This window comes from Dreissena polymorpha, chromosome 5 (genome assembly GCF_020536995.1).
Source record: "Dreissena polymorpha isolate Duluth1 chromosome 5, UMN_Dpol_1.0, whole genome shotgun sequence".
Classification (NCBI taxonomy): Eukaryota; Metazoa; Mollusca; class Bivalvia; order Myida; family Dreissenidae; genus Dreissena; species Dreissena polymorpha.
This window is the reverse complement of record NC_068359.1, coordinates 125272314-125289342: the sequence shown is the minus strand read 5'-3', so window position 1 is coordinate 125289342 and position 17029 is coordinate 125272314. Positions and strand designations below refer to the sequence as shown.

The 17029-nt window shown below is 36.8% G+C and overlaps 1 protein-coding gene across 1 annotated transcript in view; it reads right to left on the bottom strand.

Moving 5' to 3' along the window:
• Positions 1 to 17029, bottom strand: part of LOC127880882 (nucleolar complex protein 2 homolog) — a 192257-nt gene that overhangs the window by 49136 nt on the left and 126092 nt on the right. The gene's annotated exons all lie outside the window — the stretch shown is intronic.

Genomic DNA, 17029 nt, shown 5'->3' with positions numbered 1-17029 from the left:
AAAAAAATGGAATCTATGCTATTTTTGTCTGATGGAGTAAATAGTTCGTTTAGTCGCTTTGCCGATATATCAATATTTTAGGCACAGCTGTTGCCTTGGTCATGTACAGTTGGCGTAAACAAGCCGTCGTTTCAGCAGCAGAATTGTTACCTAACTTTAATGCATTGTATTCCAATCCGCAAGGTATCAAGGTCAGTTTGCGGTCAGTTGCAGAAATCTTTATATAAACGCCGTCTCGTAAACTGTGTGCACTTGAAGTCTGTTTTGATCAGAAAGATACTAAATAATGATATTCGGCGATATTATTGTGGTATGTCAATCATCGATGTTTAATATGTTTTCAACATTTGCATGATAAGGACCAATTTTGATAAAATTAATTAGAAATATTTATCCATTTAGACCAGTTTATTAAGCATGAGCACAATAGTTCACTATACTATAATTATGCAATTAAATAAGATTCGAGTATTGCCGGCTGACCTATATGCATTCGTTTATTTTCATGTTTCTTGTGTTTTTCTATTCTGTAAATATAGATATCTGAGTAATAATATCACATAAAGCAAAATAAGCCACGAAATCTGGCGCAACACCCCGTAATTGATTTGCTTGTGATGTAGCTAAGAACTGCGCAGAAAAAAAGCATCCGCTACTTTTTATCTCATAGAGATAACTTTTGATCGTTCATAAACATCTACCACAATCAACGCCGTATATCTTTTTTAAAGATATTTCTTGTTAATAATTCAATGAAAGTACTATTTTTGTTTAATTTAATATACACTATTCCACCATATTGACCAATTTATTAAGCATGAGCGCGATGATTCACGATACTTAAATAATTAACTATGTCAAAACACTAGAACAGGTCTGTTCGAAGAAGGCGCTTATAAATATTTTAAATATGTAAGGATGATTCGCATGTGGCCGTTTGCCTTAAATGTCTTCATTTCATTTCGATTCTTCTTTTGTATGTCTGTTTTGTATTTATAGACATATGATTAATACTATCTAATAATACTAATTTAGCCACGAAATATGGCGCATCATCCAGTAATTGATTTGCGTGAGATGAAGCTAAGAACTGCGCAGAAAAAGACATTCGTTAACTTTGATCTCATTGATTTAAGTCTTAATCTTTCACCAACAACAATCAACGCCGTATATCTTTGAAACAATATTTCTTGTTATGTATCGCTGTAATTTTTAATGTGAAAAGAAATTTATATTTACTCAATTTTACAATCGCACCGGGTTTCAAAGTGAAACAACATTCCACGATTTTATTGATCTGTTTATTTTACTATATTTATGTTATTTTATACAGTACGAAATTCCAGGTATTTGTATAACCCAGCAATCTGTAAGCAGAAGTGAAATAACATTAACATAACCGCTATGTTTATGTACATTCACCTCGACACACAAACTTACTACATGTATGTTATTTCTTAGAAACGACTCGAATAGCTTATATAAAACAAGGCTTCTTCTTAGAAACGAAACGAACAATAAATAAAACAAGGCTTTGCCAATATGGCATTCACCTCGGCCCACAATACAAGAGTACTCTACAGGTCGGATGAAACCCCATACCAATTAAAATATGCAAAACCTTCAAATTTCCATGTTGGAACAAGTGAACTTGTTTTCATTAAAAGTTGACAAAACTTGGAATGATATTAAGTTAACATATAACATAAGGATAACATAAGGATCCGAAAAGTAATATCGTCATGTAAAATAACAAAACAAAGCACATAACAACAACATCCGAGGAACGGTATGAACAACAAACCAACAAGGACAGCAAAATTAACGCTCACTAAACATGCAAACAACAAATACTAGCAAACGCACTAGATGACAGCGACAAGACAATATTAATATCAGCATGAACATGCCGCCCATAAAACGTCCCTAAATCAAAACTGGAAGAATGTCGCAGAAATGGGCACGACGTTTATGACAGCTACAGCAGCACAGTCATCCTGGTCTACATTGAGCTGTTGACAAACAGATTGAGATATATCAGTACAAGAGTGGGAAGGAAGGAGTTGGTTCATGTCTTCAAGCGGTATACAGTAAGAACTACTGTGGAGGATTCAAACCCTTGACAAAAGGTTGAGCGGTAATCGCGTTACCCCACGGCCATCTTCGCCTATTGACTTTGTTCTAAACGACTAAAGAAGGTCGCCAGATCAACGATCTACTCTTGGAAGGGTTTCCCTGTCTTTCTTGCAAACTAAGAGACGTATTTCGCAGCAAAACGCCTTTCTAAATCGTGTCAGAGACATACGTTCTGCCAAGTTCACATGCCACATGCGAAATGAGGGAAGTATTTCGCAACATAACGCCTATCTTAATACGTCGCGTGACATACAATGTGGCAAGGTTACACAAATACACAGTGCAATAAGGTTTATGAGCAAATCATAAATAATTAAAAACAATCATGATCACACACACAATACATTGTTCTCATTCACACAGACACAATTATGAATGTATGTATTCATATCCAGTCAATTAACTCACAACGGCCTCAATGGATGCTACATTATCAGCGTGTAGTGATTCAATTAGATGCATTACGGTACTTAATACGTATAATTACTGTCCTTAATTGTATTTAGAGGTAAGATTAACACATACGCTTCCCTTTTTGAGGACCTCAGTTTGGTATTATCAGTCACGTGATAATTAACTACAGATTGACCGGCTGATTCTGTCTGGCAGTTTGCGCGAAATTTTCGCCAAGGATGCGTTGTTTTTATCCACCCTCCGCCTTTTGAAAGTAACCGTGGGGGTTTCGGGAATATCTCAATTAGATGTATTACGGTACTTATTACCTCCTGATTAACGGTTCCATTGAGCTCCAGACGAGGCTTACATGCTCATCTATACCATTCATTAGTATAGCATATAAGTCAAGTAAAGTAATGACTACTTAACGGTTATACGGCGGCTGATGTTACAGTGCACGCATGTTAATGAACAAGCTGACGAATGCAGAATCATTTCTATGTCTCCAATTGATCTCCATGGATCTGATAACGTCGATTATGTTGTTTGTCCGAAATACCACTGAAAATGTACCCAAACTTGCTGCGCCGAATCCTCGATTGGTCAGTTCTCGTATAGCCCACTGACCACAACTCATTGACGCACTTAATCACTTAAAACGCATATACAATTACTCACTGGCCAGTATTACTGGATTGGTCATTACTCACTGGCCAGTATTACTGGATTGGTCATTAATCATTCATCTCGTGTAGCTTCTGTGAACAATTTATTTCATCACATCTTAGATACGCCTTGAAAACGAATCGGTGTGGTTTCTATTCAATTAATGACAAACTTAGACGAAATGTAGGAATTTCTATTGGTCAATTTTTTACCTTAGTGTGACCTTGACCTTTGAAAAAGGGAGATTGATGTTCCGCGCGACCCGTCGTCTTTTAATGAATGGCTTATGTGCAATATTATTTAAACAAGACTATTGCCAAGCAATATATGTCCCCTACCGGCTCCACATTTGTTAGAATTTTTTGTTTATATATGTTTCCATAGCAACCAGAATTTTTGACGTAGGAACAAAATGAAATGACGTGCATAATGTCCATATTGCCATCTATCAATGTTTCAAGTTTTATGAAAAAAATATGGAGAACTTAAAGTCATCGCAGGATCCAAAAAAGTGTGCAGGAACCACCATTTTCAGCAGTATTTCTAGTCTATTTGTTGCCATAGCAACCAGAATTCTTGACATAGGAACAAAATGAAATGACGTGCATAATCTCCATATTGCCATCTATCTATGTTTGAAGTTTCATGAAAAAATATGAAGACCTTTTTCAGTTATCGCAGTATCCAGAAAAGTGTGACAGACTCTCAGACGCACAGAGCGCAAACCGATAGGGGAAAAAAATCAATACACGGCAAAGTTATGGCTTTGACTGGAAGCTTCGAACAGACGTAAAGACGGACAGTACGAACGACAGCTATTTGCCGCCTTCTCCGAATGAGGACATACAATTAATATAATAATATAACATCGCAATACAAGGCCATTCATCCATGTCCGGACATCCTATCGCCTTACTGTTGACGATGTATCAAGATAGGGGCATCCGAGTGTACGATGAATGACGTCAATTGAAATACGAACACGGATGTTTGTTTGTCTTTTGCATTGCTTACAACTGTAAAATACATCAAGTTGGTACGTTTAAGTTGTTTATATATGTTTACAAAGTGACACAACATATTGTAGTTGAAGGGTTTCATACACTGTAATTTGAAACGCATTGAAAACTCACAAAATTATGAAAACGGAGACAATTGCTTGATGCGCATAAACCTCGCCGTTAAGTTAAAATCGCTAGTATTATACGTCAAACAGGGGGGGGGGGGGTTCGTGTTTTGAAACTCGACCACATATTACTAGACAATACATGTAAACGCCTTCAAACTACAATAAGTATGCAAATTATAAATGCAAATGATTACATCGCTGTAAAAAATATTATCATTTGTCAGTGCCGTTTTGAAATAATGACCTATATTCCAAGGCAATTAACTGAACGAGAACGTATCACATGCTAATTAATATTGGCATAATTTGCGTGCATTAAAAGATCATTCATCTTTCAAACCACCTGACGCGCTAGTCCGAATTTCATCATGGACAATGAGGTTAATAAACTATTCATTTAATGTTCTGAATAATAATTAATACACGAAAAGAACATTGCGTCATTCTCAATGTTACCGATATACCTAGCAGACGTGCCTTAGTACCATTGAACAAAGCTATTGTCACGCCAAATGTTTGTAAACAGTGACCTGTCGTGTCCGGATTTTGCAGTCATTCTTACCTTATCTGCCAAATTCTGGATTGAGAAGACGTACTTACACGAATAACAATGCACCGTCTCTGCGTAACAGAATGAAAACACAGTCACCGAATCCTCCGGTATTCTACTTTGAATGACCAACAGAAATACCAATTACGACACAGACAGCTTTAGAGACTTACATTCAAATTTACAAGCCGTTGAATATTCTTTTTGTTTGGGACATCCATATTTCAGTAATATCACGGCACTAACATTGTTCCATAGTACGCTGATTTACCAGTGCAATATGTCTATACATATGCCAACCTCTGACAACAAACCTGCTTGGATCAGATTAAGGGACAGAGATGTCCTAGAAATAATTCGAGTCGCGTTCTGAGAAAACTGGGCAAAATGCATGCACAGGCTAATCTGGGACGAAACTTTACGCACATGCATTAAGCCCAATTTTCTCAGAACATGACTCATTCCAATACCTATTCCAACGCAAGTTTTCTGGCCGCAATCCTCAGATGTATGGTCCACCGCTGTTCCAAGAGAGCTGGTTCAAAGTGGATGTGTGAAGGCTGCACAATGCGAGGACCCGGAGCCTGTCACGGATCTGCTACCTAATTAACTACTTGAAGTTGTACGACTAATGAATTACACGAGCCATTTTTTTACTGAAAGATAGTTTGATATTGGTGTGGTATTGTGTTGTGTGTGTGTGTGGGGGGGGGGGGGGGGCGGAAAACCAGGAAATCCCCCCTGTCCGGTATGCCGACCACTTACCAAGCTCGCATACGCCGGATTTATACACGGGTTGCCTAGGTGAGAAGCGCCAGACTTACCACTGCGCTAACCGGACAGCCGACTGGTGTAAAGAATGAAACTGGCCAATAACGAGGTATCCGTTCGGCTCAGTCTGTGTGGTACATATACTGTATATAAACTCGTACCTACCCCGAGACTGCCGTGAACGAGTTTTTTTGTTAACACCATGAATGGGCAGCTTTTATGTAAGGAAAAGACTGGTATCGTATCGGTCACGGGCAAGGCTGCAAGGATGCTCATAACAATAATAATAATGTCTTCTATCTAGTCCGCGTAGCAACAAAACTGGCTTGCGCCAACTAACGCACAGTCTCTAGTCTTCAATCTAGATCAAGTACTATGTGAACAGTAAATATTACTCTGCAACTTGTATTTTTTTAAACAGCAATTTCCGATTTCCGTGTTTTTTTAAGTTCAAGTGATTTATGTCAAGATGCTATGAGATAATAGTTTTTTGTTTGTTTTTATGTTCCCCGAAAATTTTCGGTGGAGCATTTAGTTGCCAGTCTGTCCTTCCTTACTTCCTTCCTTCCGTCACACTTGTGTTACACTTTCTCATAGTGCCTTCAATATTTTACCGATCTCTTACATATTTGGCATGTAATTACCTTGCACGGACCTCTGCCTTTTGATGAGATTTGGGGTCACTGGTGTCAAGGTCAATGTCACCGAGGCTATTGTCCTTCCTTACTTTCGTCACACTTTTGTTACAGTTTCTCATAGCGCCTTCAATATTTTACCGATCTCTTACATATTTGGCATGTAGATACCTTGCATGGATCTCTACCATTTGATGAGGTTTGATGTCACTGTGGTCAAGGTCAAGGTCACCGAGGCCGATAATATATTTTCTCAAGGTCAAACTTTGGTTACAGTTTATCATAGCGCCTTCAATATTTGACCGATCTCTTGTATATTTGGCATGTAGGTACCTTGCATGGTCCTCTACCTTTTGATGAGGTTTGAGGTCACTGGGGTCATTCCGGACACTGATAGGATATTTATTCTGGGGGACTAAAACAAGGTAGTTCTAAATGGTCAGAAGTTTTCTACATTTCAAAACCTGATTCCAAGTCCAACGTGTAAGACAGGCAGTGTTTTAGACATGGTATTTTACAACAGACAGGATCAAGTCATGACTCATATTCAGCCAGTGTACTTTAGTGACCATAGTATTATTTGGGTTGGAGTTCCATTTTAAAGAAAGAGTGAGTGTATACTAATATTGTCATTAATTATTATTAATACCTGTTTACTTTATTATGAACATAAGGGGAGCGTCCATCGTTTTCATCTGTTCTTCTTGTTATATTAAGAAATTAAAACTGAAATTCGTATGTACCGGTAAACAGTCATTTCCATTGGCCAACATTTAAAGTATAGAATACATAATTTCCATTTCGAATACTGCAAAGAACATATACACACTTAAAATATTACAAACATCATATGTGCCATTAATATATACTGCTATTATTTAACGTTCTTCAAAATAAAATGAATGTACTATAACTCAAAATATGTGTTTCAACTCATCCTAACACAAAACATGTCAACAAAATGCGAAAGAAACAAAAACATGTTTACAAATGCCGCCTTTTCAAGGAAGCTAGAAAAAGAAACCAGGAAAAAAACGCCATTCACACGATACTTCACAACGAAACGAAATTCAATATACAGGTATGCATTATACACCGTATACCACCTGTCAAAACTGTATGCATTTAGACGGTAAATGTTCTGTATTAAACAGCCGACTCAAAGTGCATAAGCAATCAAAACATCATTGAAGCTGATCGTAACATAAAAACATCCACCATTTAAATGTTGCGCATTTTTCAAACACCTAAGTTTAGATTTTATGACACTTAAACGACTCATAAAACCCAGCAAGCGCATACTTGGTGACGAAATTAAACTCATCGATTTGATATCATCGGTATATTTGGAGCACGTCACCAGATTAAATGATATTTTAGACTACTCCCTTACTTCAAAACAGTCAAGTGCGTTTTTCAATTAAATGACAACACAATATCAACAAAATATCAACAGGATGCGGGTTTTTACGGAAATCTATTAGTTGTTTCCAAAAAATAAACATGAATATGTTATGTCTAATTATGTAATGCGTTACAATGAATCAAGATACAATTTTCTATTATATATGATTGAGTCATCCTCCTCCTCCTCCTCCTCATCATCATCATCATAATCATTAACAACAACAACAACAACCAGAGGAAGTCTCTATCAAAGCTTATAACGCAAAGCACTTATCAGTAGGAATTTTCAAGGTGATTCCTCGCAATATCACCTTCAACGAATCTATACATAATTTAATCGATTTAAACTTCCGCTTTAGCCATTGAAAAATCGATCCACAAGGTAAAGTAATAAACTTTCCTTAAGTTTCGCGGTGTTAGAAAGCACGTGTGTCGTTCTATTACGAAAGTCTGATCTATTGTAGACCTCAGTTGGAATTCCGAGTTTTGAACTTAAAGTGAACCTAAACTTCCAAGCATAAATAATCCCGTAAAGAATTCGCATTAAAGCTTTAGTAGGATTTCCATCAAAATAAGTACACATCACCACAAATACATTTTAAATGAAGTGTATTATTTATGGTTTATTTCCTAATAAAAATGACAATCAATTTCATAAACCGGGTTGTTCGATAGTATCTTAAGCAAACATTAGCCCGAACCTGTTCAATTTCAAGTCAAGGGCCTATTGACTCTTGCTATGGCGAAATTTATTGTGATATTTACAACACATACGTTTAAAATTACAGCCAAACAGAAAGAACTAATCATTGTTAGGGTAATACAGATGTACACATGGACATTCCTTTGAAATATCCGAAATGCTTGATTTGGACCCAAACGGTAATTTAATTCCATTAACATCGCCAAAAATAATGGTAAGTCGGGTTAAAAGTTTAAGGTCGGCAAACAACAGCAACGGTCAGGTTAGTTGAATCAAACAACTTTATGTACGCCTTAAGAACGCCGATTGAAGCCGGTTATACCAACAACTGCATATGAACCAAATGGAAATGATATCACTAACTTACGATGATATCAACAAATATCCTATAATTCATACAGAGATTTCACCAATTCTCTGACCACCTTTTTTGCTTGACATTAGATCATCAATATTTATATATAACCAATATCTGTTATGTCAAAATACGGGTGCTTAATGAACGACCCTCACTGATGATGCAACTTTTGCATAGACAACTGAAAAGGATTGAACAGCCCTCAGAAAGCGCTGTTTTTGTGATAAAGTATTATTATCCGTGTGTTCAATACGAATTACGTTGTGCTATCACTTTAATATCAAGAGGTGTAATAAGAAGTTATGCCAACGGTTTTGATCATAGGTACACAATGAGTTGATAAGTTCAGGACAACCAATTTAAGACTCGTTGAATGTTTCTTTTACTGTGCTGACTAATTGACTGTTGAAAATATTATCTTTTTTTTTCATATTATCTTTTTTTTCATATATAAATGCGAATAATGAGTCAAGCCCAGAGAGCGGTACATGTGTGTTTGTGTGATGATTAAAGAAGAAATTTACAAATTATGTGGATACAAATCAGTAAATCAATTCCAAACAATATCTCAAAACAAAAACAAAGATTCGCGAAAGTCTCACATTGTTTACAAACACCATCCTCGAAACGACCTTCGGATGACAATAAGGTGCGCAGAAAATTACTAATACTGCGACGTAATTCCAGACCAATATATTATTCCCAGCAGACGAAACCCCGCGTTTTCCCGCCACAGAAATCAATAATGTGACCTTTCCAAGATTCCTCTTCCAGGCGTTTCGAATAATTTAGACAGGGAAAAAGTAGACCAGTGTCTTTTGAAAATACATAAATAAGCCAATCGCATTAACTTATAAGGTTAACGATCGTTCACTCGCTTGTTATGATTCTGAAAAAAGACAAGTAGTTTAGCAGATTCTGTATTGATTGATGGTGGTGAATCTGAGCTTAGACGCGGCCTTAGAAAAATGCGGACATATTCGTTCAGTCAAATTGCGAGACGTTATTATGTCTAATACGCTAGTCTAGTTAACAACAACCGTGTTGATGATCTAAAAAAAGTTGGTGTCAAGCACTCATTTATATTGCTGTGCGCACATTTCCTAACATATTGCGGTTATGTTCGGAAATGTACGATTCCACTTGGTATAGATCGTTTATTTTTTACATAACGCATCAGACTAATTCCGATCTTTGTCCATAAAAAAGAATTATCACCAATTAAATATTTCATACGTAATAAATGTAATATTGTATGCATTATATAAGAAAGCGTTTCATATGGTAACGAGTATACATTGTATATTTATTTTCGCCTCGCTTTGGTAAAACGGGACTTAATGCTTTAACGTAAATTGTCGTCCCAGATTATCCGGTGTGGATTGTTAAGTGGCCACAATTTCCGCTCTTATGTTATTTTTCGTTTAAAAGAAGTCCCATCTAAGCGAAAATCCAGCTTAGACGGAAAGTTTCGTCCGTGATTTAATTTAGCCTGTACGGATTGCACAGGCTAATATGGGACAGTACTTTACGCAAGTGCATTAAACTCCGTTTATACCGGAGCGAGGTTCATTTATATTATTTATATTCGAAAAACTGTAACATTATAGACATCACCCGCGTATTTTGTGCGCTCATTAAATGTGAAACTGCCCAGGTGATGTAACATCTCCGATTGGAGTACTTTACAAAACCCAAGTGAAAAGACGCACTTTAAGGAAGTAATGATAAAATCTTGAAGGTCAAAATTCCCCGAACGAAACCGGTTTTAACAATGGTTTAAACAAAATGATATTTTTGTTCTAACATTCATGATTGATAACATGGTACGGCAGGAAAATAAACACACGTTATTTGATAATTTCCTTCTTTTTAAAGAGACAACACTGTTTATTCAGGTAGGATTATTATATACAAACATAGTTCACGTTGTATTCGAATGAATGATGCAATATTTACGATGCCCCAAACAGGCCATACCGAATGCGTAATGACACCATTTTCACGGCGCGAACATAATTAGCACCTGTATGTCTATATTGGGAAAAGTATCGTGCATATTGCTTCTGTATGGTTACGAAAAAAGTCCCAGGGCGCAATAATTCGCGAGGGTTATATACACCAATGTGCAACAAGGCAATGTCTGTATGTTACAAGCATGTACAATTAATAGGCGCCTTTTTGTTACGTTGTTCTCGGACTTTTCTACTTGCGTCTCATCCGCATAGGTCTTTAATTGTCAATTTATGTTTAATAAAATCAGTAAGGGGCCATGTACTTCTTATTTGAGATCAACATAACTTGATAGCGGCTGTTGCACACATAAATAATTGAGCCGCGTTCTGGGAAAACGGGGCGTAAAGTGTCGTCTAAGATTAGAGATTAGTCCGTGCCGTCAGCACGTGCTAATCAGGGACCACACTTTCCACCAGAATTGGATTTTCGTTTAGAAGGGACTTCATTTAAACGAAAAATTCCATAAAAAGCTGCAAGTGTCCTCTCGCATCAGCATGTATTAGAGCACATGTTCGTACTTTTTTCCTAACATAATAAACTGAACCATTCCCATATCTCAACTAAACATGAATGTTTAAAGAACCTCAAACAGATATGAAATTCGGTGAACATTTTGTTACTTAAAACCGCAAAAAGTAGGATCGGTTTCCTTTTTACAGAGAAATTCTTACAGGATTTATGATCCACGCACAAACGCAAGGGTTTAAACTCTAATCAGATAAGAACAACTATAATCAGATCAGAACATCGTAATCTGTTCACATATTCCGCTTGCTTTCTCATTGAGGAATCGAAGAAAACTTCACAAGGGGTAATGCTTAAAAGCAGACAAAATGCGGTGGTGTGTTTCAAAGCGTGTGAGTTCGTGCTTCAAACACTCAAAACTCATGAATGAAACTCACCACATTCGTCTTTCAATAAAATGTCAACATTAAATTCATTCACTTTAATCCTAACATTGTCATTTGTCAATACATTTGTCCCGAGGTACAAAACCATAAATTAAACCGCGTCCTCGTTTTATCTAGTACTCAAACACGAGGAGTGTACATTGGTATTTCCCATCTTTCTTATTAAGTTTTATTAGTTCAAATGATTTAAGTGTGTGTAGGTGAATCACTGAACACTAAGAATACTGTAGGGGAAAGGTTTTGAGATATTATGGCGGGAGGGTTTAAACAAATTGTCATATTTTACAGTAAATAACAGATAGCACCAAACATCCCTACCCTATTTAACCCATTTATGCCTAGCGTCTAGAAACAAGAAACCGTCGGAGACGGGTGATGCTCCCCAAAGGTTTTATTTGGCACAATATTGCACTATATATTCAGAAAAACAGGAAACGTCTTGAGGGCACAGTAGTTGGGGGGACAATAATTTTTTTTATATAAAATTTCATAGGGCCATAACTCTGTGAAAAATCATCCGACCATAACCCGCTAATAATATGCACATCTCCTCTTGGTAGTGAAGCTTCCCATACAGTTTCATTGAATTCCGGTCATTAGTTGCTGAGAAATAGCCCGGACAAGAATTGCACTATATTTACAGTTAAAGGAAAATTTCAAAGGACCATAACTCTGTGAAAAATCATCCGACCAGAACCCGCTGATAATATGCACATCTCATCTTGGTAGTGAAGCTTCCCATAAAGTTTCATTGAATTCCGGTCATTAGTTGCTGAGAAATTGTGCACGGACGGACACCCGGACGGACGGCCGGACAGACGAAGCGGCGACTATATGCTCCCCCATTTAATTTTTTTTTTTTGGGGGGGGGGGGCATAAAAAGGCATTTGCAAACAGCGTAGACCCAGATGAGACGCCGCATGATACGGCGTCTCATCAGGGTCTGCGCTGTTTGCTTAAAGGAATTTCTTAAAGAAATATTCTAAATATAAAAATCAATATACTAGACATCCCTAATTTTGGAAATAATCCGCTAGGCATAAATGGGTTAAATATACACGTATATCAGAAATACTTGAAATTTACATATGTATAGGTATGTACATGAATATAAATAGGTTTATGTTAACCCTTTAAGCGCTGGAACGGAATTTTTAAGGCCTTTGCAAACAGTTTGGATCCAGATGAGACGCCACGTTTGCAAACAGTTTGGATCCAGATGAGACGCCACAGAACGTGGCGTCTCATCTGGATCCAAACTGTTTGCTATTCTGATAGTATTCTTTGAAAAAAAATGAAGAAAATGCTTATTTTACAAATTCAGCAGACGACATTTTAGCAGACGACAAATTACCCAGCATGCAAAGGGTTAACTTTCATCCGTGCGTCGGAACCATTTCCCTAAACTTGGAGGTTGAGAGCCATCAATATTATTTTATCAATTTTAGTTTGTAACAATACTTTAGCGCATTCAAATTTAATACACAAATCTGTCGTTTACAAACATGACACAGTTGCCAACAACAGCCTATGATTTAAGTAATACAACATTATATAACATATTGTAATTAACCACAACACAAACACAAAATTTGTAGAAGCACTCTGGGAAATTTGGGCTAAATGCATGTGGGTCAAGTGTCGTCCCTGCTTAGCCTGTGCAGAACGGAATGGCTAATCAGGGACGAGATTTTCCGGTGAGTCAGAATTTTTGTTTAGAAGAGACTTCCTTCCAACGAATAATTACATACAAACAGAAAATAATGAGCCGAATAGCCTGCGAGGACTGGACAGGACTTCATTTAACGCACATGCTTTTAGCGCGGTTTTCATAGAGCGCGACTCATTTTCAAAACACATAAACCAGTAAGAGGCAAGAACATTTGATAGAATTTCACCCGAAACCATCAACCAGCGACGGGTTCCATACATAATTGGCCTCCATTGAAATAAGTAAATACATTTCCCACGTTTAACTTAACTCTATAAATGCTTAGTTGTCAAGTTAAAGACCTAAATAAACCTGTAGGTATCTATCATTTTGAATATAGAACAAGTTCACAATTTGATTAAATATCCCCTTAGGGCGAACGTTTGCATATTCGCATTTTGAATATCATTATGCTGATATATCTATCGTCTCATGTAATTATAATTGAGACTACATTATTTCAGATCAACAGAAATTATTCGAGGGTTTGCGAAATGAAAACTTAAACCAAAACAGGTATATCTGCATTCACGAAATGAGGTTCATTTATCGTGAACATAAACTATGCAAATTATTTTCAAGTCTGCTGTGCTTGTCGATCAATAAACAACAAGTGTGAGTTCAGATATTTCAACCCATTGGTGCAAAAAGGTACCAAGTACCTTCTAATTTCAATGTCACGTGGTGCCTTTTTTTAGTATGAAACCATTATGGTGTTAAAAGCGTAAATTTGCATCATTAGCACTCGTATTTAAATAATTCGCCTAATTGGTGCAAAGTGTACCATGTGACATTGAAATTAGAAGGCACATCAGTCCTTTTTGCAACAATTGGGCGATATGGCCTCTAATGAGAAAAAATTAGACCTGGAAAAAGGACTCGGCATACATACTGGACACAGTCTTTAACCCAGCGTTTATGATAAATTCGGCAACGTCAATTGTGTATATACAACACGGAAAAGAAGTCATTAGAAGACATATTCGGAAAAGATGAGGATTAATTTCGATAAGAAAAATACACGATAAAAACAACAACAATGGTGTCTCTATAGTAATACAAGGTCGTAGCGTGGTTATTTATGTTGTTTTTTGTTTCCTTTCCAAGAAGGTAATGGCTCCATAATACAATATGTCAACAAGAATAAAACATAACACTTAATTATAAACGTCTGCATGACAAAACCGACAACATTTGTACAACAGCATCGTATCACAATAAGTTAAAAATACGCGTAATGTATGAACTGCATGTCACTCAAATGCTTATTCGCGACACTAAGTGTGGTCGTGGTATGATAGTGGTGGTGGTGGTGGTGGCGGTTATCCAAGATTAATACTGTTGTAATGGCCCATGTAGATGAAAAATGACCAAGCTTAACAAAATGTGTGGGCTGATGCAGATGTTGGTGACCTCGAGGTAACACCATGGCTGCCCACACTCTGACAGTCGCCAAACGCCGGCAGCCATAACTGGACGCTGGGTCATATCTTTGTGGTTTTAACTAGAAGATTTATGACATGAGATACCAATCCATCAAAAGATATACAATTGTGTTACACGAACAAACCAGAAAAATAAAACGTAGCAGAGGCAAATGTTTAAGGGTTAAATTTTAACATCAATTTAATAAATACATATGGCAAACTAAGAAACGCAAGATGATCTTAAAGGGGCCTTTTCATGTTTGGGTCAATTGACAAAATTGATAAAAGTTGTTTCATATTCGCAAATTTTCGTTTAATTCATGATATCTGTGATGAAACAGTTATACTGAACATTTACCATGCTCTAAAATAGCCAGTATATGCATCTTTTGACGATTTAAAACCCCGAAAATTATAAAGCGTTGCAACGCGAAACAAATTAATAATTTGGAGAGTTCTGTTGTTGTCGTTATATGTTGTGAAACAACGAGGACTGCTTATATATAGCATAAAATAAAACTGGCATTGTATCCGGAAGAATGTCCGAGTGGTCTAAGTGGTGGACTTTTTACTCCAGGACTCCATGGGTCAGTGGTTCGAGCCCTGCAAAGGGTTACCTTATTTTCCTTCTTTTTTTTTTAAATTTTATTTTTGATTTTTTTGCTGGAACATTTATATCCAATGTTTACATTTATCAATATAAAGCATTAATGACAAACTTCAAAACATGCCAAAATCTGTGAAAAGGCCCCTTTAAAAAAATGGAACTCCATCATAAGACACAATAAAGATATAAGAAATGACCCGCGATTTAAGGACTTTTTTTAGAAATATAGTCTTACGCATGCGCTTTGTTGACTTGGTCCATTGGTGATGCATTAATTTTGACATACTAGTATATTAACGGTTTTAACGTTTACGACGAGGTATACAAAGAATTTACATAACATGTATGTGTGCTCGATTAAATCCTTGAATACTAAAAGTAACATACTGATGTCATCTTGGAATGAAAGATCTATTGCACTCGCCAAATTCGTACAACAGCCTTGGTTCATGGAGAAAACTAATAACGTAAGAGCTGAAATCACAATTAATGCGAATCCTTCACTTCGGCGTTTTTGCAAACGTTTTGACCTTGCCCTTCATTTAAATAGTTGTTTTCAGTATCATTGACATTCCTACGATGATATACCGCCATGCAGCATTGAAACGCATCAACAGCAACAATCGGGTTGACAAGAATCAACAATGTACACATGAACACACAATATTTAAAAATAGAGATTCAAATTGAAAATCTCGCAAAAATTTAGTTTCAACAAGACTATTGTCAAGCAGTATAATCCCCTACCGGCTCCATCATTGTCAGAAATTCCACCATTTTCAGAATATTTTTTTTATATGTTTTGCCATAGCAACCAGAATTTTTGACGTAGGAACAAATTGAAATGACGTGCATAATGTCCATATTGCCATCTATCCATGTTTCAAATTTCATGAAAAAATATTAAGAACTTTAAAAGTTATCGCAGGATCCAGAAACCCACCATTTTCAGCAGTATTTCTAGTCTATTTGTTGCCATAGCAACCAGAATTTTTGACGTAGGGACGAAATGAAAGGACGTGCATAATGTCCATTTTGACATCTATCCATGTTCCAAGTTTCATGAAAAAATATTAAGAACTTTTAAAGTTATCGCAGGATCCAGAAAAGTGTGACGGACTGACTGACTGACAGACAGACAGACAGACAGACAGACAGACAGACAGACAGACAGACAGACAGACAGACAGACAGACAGACAGACAGACAGACAGACGGAGCGCAAACCATAAGTCCCCTCCGGTCAAACCGGTAGGGGACTAAAATGTATAAAAATGGCGTTTAAATTGGCAGATGCATGCGAAATATTGACTGCTATATTTTAGACTATTTGGTCACTGGTCACTTGTCATGCCAGGCGCTAAGATATCGTATACCTGCTGCTGATGCGGCTTAAGTTTTACTTAACCCATTTATGCCTAGTGGACTCTCCCATCCTTCTAAATTGGATCAATTTATTTCCAAAATTAGGAATGTCTAGTATATTTATTTCTATATTTAGAATATTTCTTACCGAAATTCCTTTAAGCAAACAGCGCAGACCCTGTTGAGACGCCGCATCATGCCGCGTCTCATCTGAGTCTACGCTGTTTGCCAATGCCTTTTT